This window comes from Nerophis ophidion, linkage group LG22, assembly GCF_033978795.1.
Source record: "Nerophis ophidion isolate RoL-2023_Sa linkage group LG22, RoL_Noph_v1.0, whole genome shotgun sequence".
NCBI classification, from domain to species: Eukaryota; Metazoa; Chordata; class Actinopteri; order Syngnathiformes; family Syngnathidae; genus Nerophis; species Nerophis ophidion.
This window is the reverse complement of record NC_084632.1, coordinates 27,836,777-27,842,776: the sequence shown is the minus strand read 5'-3', so window position 1 is coordinate 27,842,776 and position 6,000 is coordinate 27,836,777.

The window sequence follows — 6,000 nt, the reverse complement described above, 5'->3', positions numbered from 1 at the left end:
GGCCCTTCAAGTTCATATGTGAGTTAAGGCAGGTGGCCAAATACTTTTGGCTATATAGTGTATATCTGATTTATGACACAAAAATACTTCTAAAGTTTGTGAATAGATAGATATGATCAAAAGAGTATCAATCTCAGAGATTCCTGAGCCATTTTGAGGGATAATGAGCTAGCCAGACACGTTGTGGTGTGACGTAGGGGTAAGAACCACAGAACCCTTCATCACCAACAATAATGCAGATTACTTTGAGAGCCAACAACGATTACTATGGGAAAAAATTATGGACCACAACCTTATATTTTTGAGCCCGAACACAAAGAGGATGAGTAATACATTTTAGAAGCCAAGTGCAAAACTGATGTAGCTTTATCCAAACACTAAAGCATCAGCAGCATCGCTAGGTGCTAAACATACAAGCTAACCAAAATAAACCATAATAAAGCAAACACTAACTGTACAATTTCCACTCTTGCTGGAATGCTGACCGCTATCAGTGTGTGAATGTGTGTGTGGATGTGGAAATAGTGTCACAGCGTACCAGTACACTAAAGTGCTATACAGGTATAACCCATTTATCATAAAATATTGGTATTGGGACAACAGTATTTCCAAGATTAAAGCATACATTCATGTTTGTGTTCATTGAGTGTCTTAAAACAGTCGACTATTCGATGATTTGAGTCGGCGGAGTCTGACTAAACTATCAACCTTGCAGTCGAATAGTCTGACATTTGACCGCCCACCTCTCTCGCCTTAAGTACCCAGATGTGTGTTGTGAGGATGTTCCAGGATGGGAACGAGCCGGTCCGTCAGACCTCGCGGAAAATTTGACTGGAGCGGGAAAGTTAGTTAAGGTTAAAGTACCAATGATTGTCACACACACACTAGGTGTGGTGAAATGTTTCCTCTGCATTTGACCCATCCCCTTGTTCACTCCCTGGGAGGTGAGGGGAGCAGTGGGCAGCAGCCGTGGCCACGCCCGGGAATAATTTTTGGTGATTCAACCCCCAATTCCAACCCTTGATGCTGAGTGCCAAGCAGGAATGTAATGCGTCCCGTTTTTTTAGTCTTTGGTATTACTCGGCCGGGGTTTGAAATCACAACCTACCGTTCACAGGGCGGACACTCTAACCACTAGGCCACTGAGTAGGGAGTTATGAATACCAACATTTTGTTAATATTAATGGCAAAACAAGCCCATATCCTTTGTTTGGGTTTAAATAAACTATGAAAATAAATAAAAGATGAATACCTCTCAGCCATTTTTATTTTGTAAAAGTAGCTTTCAGAAGGAGACCCCTGCTCTAGACAGTCAGATTTGATGGTCTTCTCAGAGGTACACCAAAGTCGAAGCCCACCCGGAACTGCTAGGAACCTCACTGCGCCATCTAATATCTACTTGTTGTAATTATCCCAGGGTTATACTATTTTTGTTTTAAATGGAAAAAACTTGCAAATGAGACAGCAATTAACTGAGATGTTCAAATGAAAATAAATAAATAATAACGGTTGAAGACAGCCCTGATTGTAAACGATTTGACGTAACAGGTCAATAGTTACTGTAATTTCCGGTCTGTGGGCTATAGAGGACAACACCTGACAAAAGTATAAATTCATATACAAATGAATACTGGAAGAAGTATAAACTGCTCAGTGGTCTTGTGGTTAGAGTGTCCGCCCTGCAGTAGGTCATGAGTTCTAACCCCGGCTGAGTCATACCAAAGACTATAAAAATGGGTCCCATTACTCAGCTGGGGTTTGAACTCACGACCTAGTGTGTGACTATCAGTGGTACTTTAACTTTAACTTTATAAATGAATAGTAATAATGTAGGAATACATTTAAAAATGTGGAAATAAATGTAGAAATTGATTTAATTGATTTTCCCCTACTTTAAAACCTGTGGCTTATTTATGGATTTTCCCGGCTTCACATACCACCAATAAATTTAGCATCAAAGCCGAAAGCGATCGACCAGGCCATTTAAAAGTGGCCGTAATCATTCTTGCCAAACCTCCCGATTTTTCCGGGAGACTCACGAATTTCAGTGCCCCTCCCGAAAATCTCCCGGGGCAACGATTCACCCGAATTTCTTCCGATTTTCACCCGGACAACAATATTGAGGGCGTGCTTTGATGGCACTGCCTTCAGCGTCCTCTACAACCTGTCGTCACATCCGCATTTTCTTTTTACAAACAGCGTGCCGGCCTAGTCACACGTATGCAGTTTCTACAGACAAATGAAAGTGAATGCAAGGCATACCTGGTCAACAGCCATACAGGTCACACTGAGGGTGGCAGCTCGTGGTGCCCAAGACCAGACTTAAAACCAGGGGAGACAGGGACTTCTCTGTGGTCGGCCCTTAGCTATGGAACACTCTGCCCCTCCATTTTCAAACTGCTTCCACAGTGGAGTGTTTTAAGTCTCGTCTTAAGACCCACTTTTATTCTTTGGCTTTTAACACTACGTGAGTTGTATGGTCCTCTGTCCTCTGTTGTCCTCTGAGTTTTTTATACATTTTGATTTATATTTTACTGTTTTAACTGCTTTTACCCTTTAAAATAGTTTTCAATCATATTTATCTTTATATTGTTTTTATATTGGTTTTATATTTATTTATGTTTTGTTTTTATTCAGTCATTGGTGGAGCATAATATTGTTTTTAATATTGTTTTAAGCATGGCTGTGCAGCACTTTGGAAATGTTCTTGTTGTTTAAATGTGCTATATAAATAAAGTGGATTGGATTGGATTGGATTATAAACAACTTTAACAGTGTTGCAAATATGCACCACATTGTGACCCCACACCAAACAAGAATGACAAACACATTTCGGGAGAATATCCGCACCGTGACACAACATAAACACAACAGAACAAATACCCAGAACCCCTTGAAGCCCTAACTCTTCCGGGACGCTACAATATATACCCCTGGTACCACCAAACCCGCCCCCCAGTCCCGCCCCCCTCCACCTCAAAACATCCCCCCAGCCCCCATCTCCCGAATTCAGAGGTCTCAAGGTTGGCAAGTATGGCCATAATGGAAATCCACCAAAGGGTCCCGAAGGCCCGGACCGCCACGGCTGCATGCATGGTTACAGGCACTGTATTTTCTTGAATTTCTGAATGAACAAAAGCACCTGTATAATTTTCATGAACATAAGTAAACACCGTTCAGGGCATGAGTTATTGAGGTACAGTTATATTTAATGTTGGTCAATCTGCTGTCTCCCCATCAATATAAAAATAAAAGGCATTCAAGGTAATTGTTTCAACATACTAGTGACTTAGGCCTACTGAAACCCACTACTACCCACCACGCAGTCTGATAGTTTATATATCAATGATGAAATATTAACATTGCAACACATGCCAATACGGCCTTTTTAGTTTACTAAATTGCAATTTGAAATTTCCGGGGAGTTTTTCTTGAAAACGTTGTGTAATGATAACGTGTACGCTTGACGTCACGGGCTGTTAGGAAATATGAGCGCTGCACACACACACAGCTAAAAGTCGTCTGCTTTGACCGCATAATTACTTTTGGAGATCTGTGTTGCTGAATCTTTTGCAATTTGTTCAATTAATAATGGAGGAGTCAAAGTAGAAAGATGGAGTTGGGAAGCTTTAGCCTTTAGCCACACAAACACATGGTGATTCCTTGTTTAAAATTCACGGAGGTGAAACTTTACTATGGATCACAGCGAACATGGATCCCGACCGAATGTCAACCAGCAGGTTTCGGTGAGAAAATTGTGCTAAAAAGTCGCTTCTTATCGGAGATCAGCTGAGCTTGTGCCACCCATAAAGCTGCCGTCGACTTCCCTGAGACACTCACTGCGCGTCAACACACCCGTTGACTATCAGGTACTGTTAAACTCACTAAAACACTAGCAACACAATAGAAAGATAAGGGATTTCCAAAAATTATCCTAGTAAATGTCTCTAAAAACATCTGAATCCGCCCCAATGCAATCGCGTTCTTATTTTCATTTTTTTCTAGTCCGTCGCTATCAATATCGTCAAACAAGAATCTTTCATCCTCGCTCAAATTAATGGGGAAATTCTCGTTTTCTCGGTCCGAATACCTCTTTTTGTTGGAGGCTTCCATTAAAAACAATGTGAAGATGTGAGGAGCCATCAACATGTGACGTCATCGTCTGTGACTTCCGGTAGAGGCAGGGCTTTTCTGTTAGCGACCAAAAGTTGCAAACTTTATCGTGGATGTTCTCTACTAAATCCTTTCAGTAAAAATATGGCAATATCGCGAAATGATCAAGTATGACACATAGAATGGACCTGCTATCCCCGTTTAAATAAGAAAATCTCATTTCAGTAGGCCTTTAGGTCCAATACTGAAGCAACCATGGTGACGGCCCTAAATGGTCCACGTGGACATGAAAATGATTTAAAAATGACAAGAATCCTAGACTGCTGAAAGCTTTTAAATTAGAAAATGAAAAGGAGTCAAGAAGAAACATTCCAAAGCGAAGCCCTGGTCACCTGATCTCTTGTGAGGTCAAAGGTCAACTAATGAACCCTTCCACACAGCTCTCACAGGGTTTAAAGAACATACTTGTGTGGTTTATTATCACGGTTTAATAAGGATCATTTTAGCAACTCTGCAGCACCTTGGGCAACAGGGAAACATGTGGATTGAATGCTTTTGCTGAAAAGGAAAATGATCCCAACAAAGGATTGCTTTTCTTTATATTTGATATTTCATAATACTTTAACTACGAATGGGGTGGGGTTTATTATATAACTACAGTCCTGTTACATAAACATTTTCTTTCCTGTATATTTTTAAAACAGAAATGTCTGTAGCATCACCATAATGTGATTAGTGTCAACATACTATATTAGTGTTACTTTTTGATGTAAGAAAGCTTCAAATATGACCGGGATGCAGAGACAGCAGGCATAACGCATGTAAAAATGTATTTAATGACATCAATAGTGCAGCAGGAAAACGGGCGAACAAAGAAAAATGATTTAGCCCTGTCCTACTGACGAGGCTGGCTTAAGAGGTTTCCTGATTGCCAGTCAGGCATAGGTGTGTCCTGATTGCCAATCAGGGACAGGTGTTGGAGCCAGTGCTCAGATCAAAGGAGAAGTGGTGGCAAATGGAGGTAAACAGAAGAAAAAAATACGATCGCTGGACAGGAAATAAAACAAAATACCAGGGACTATAAACCGTCATTTGAGATCATGACAACTGACAATATTTCCATGCAGCTATATTATATTTTTTTGCTAATGCTATGCTAAAAACTCATTCCTGTTGCTTTCAGTCCAGTTGCTTAAATTAGCTAACTTCACCAAAAGGAACCTTGCATGAAAAAAAATGCCTGAGTAGTTCAATATATGTATCATTAGATTAAAACAGGGGTGTCAAACGTAAGGCCCGCGAACAGATTTTTTTCGGCCCGCGGATTAGTTTTTCTAAGTTTAAAAATGTACCTGACATTTTTGCATGAAAGAAACTGCTGTTTTAAATGCGTCCACTAGATGTCGCAATAGCAATTATTTTTATCTCTGATGATGCTACGTATGTACAAAATAAACCACCTGTTAGTACATTAGTCGAGGAAAATGATCAAACTACATAAATAACATTGTAATTTGATTTTGATATGATTTAACTTGATGGATTGAAATGAACACCAATGAGTTGACAGGTTAACTTTATCACATAATTTATTCAGAAAATATAAATAACAACAAATAAAAATAGAATATTATTAACCACAACATGCAAGTGTAAAAAAAAATAAAAAATTATAATTTGTACATTTTCAAAATGTGCTTGTTCTATTTTTAAATAAAGAAAACAACCTGAAGTTGTCTTTATTTTTAAGTTATCGTGCCGTGATTTTACCAGTCCGGCCCACTTGGGAGTAGATTGGACACCTCTGGATTAAAAATTGGATAAAATATAGAAATGTAAGGTTATTTTGAGAGACTCATCAAGCAAATATAGTGCAAACAAATTTAG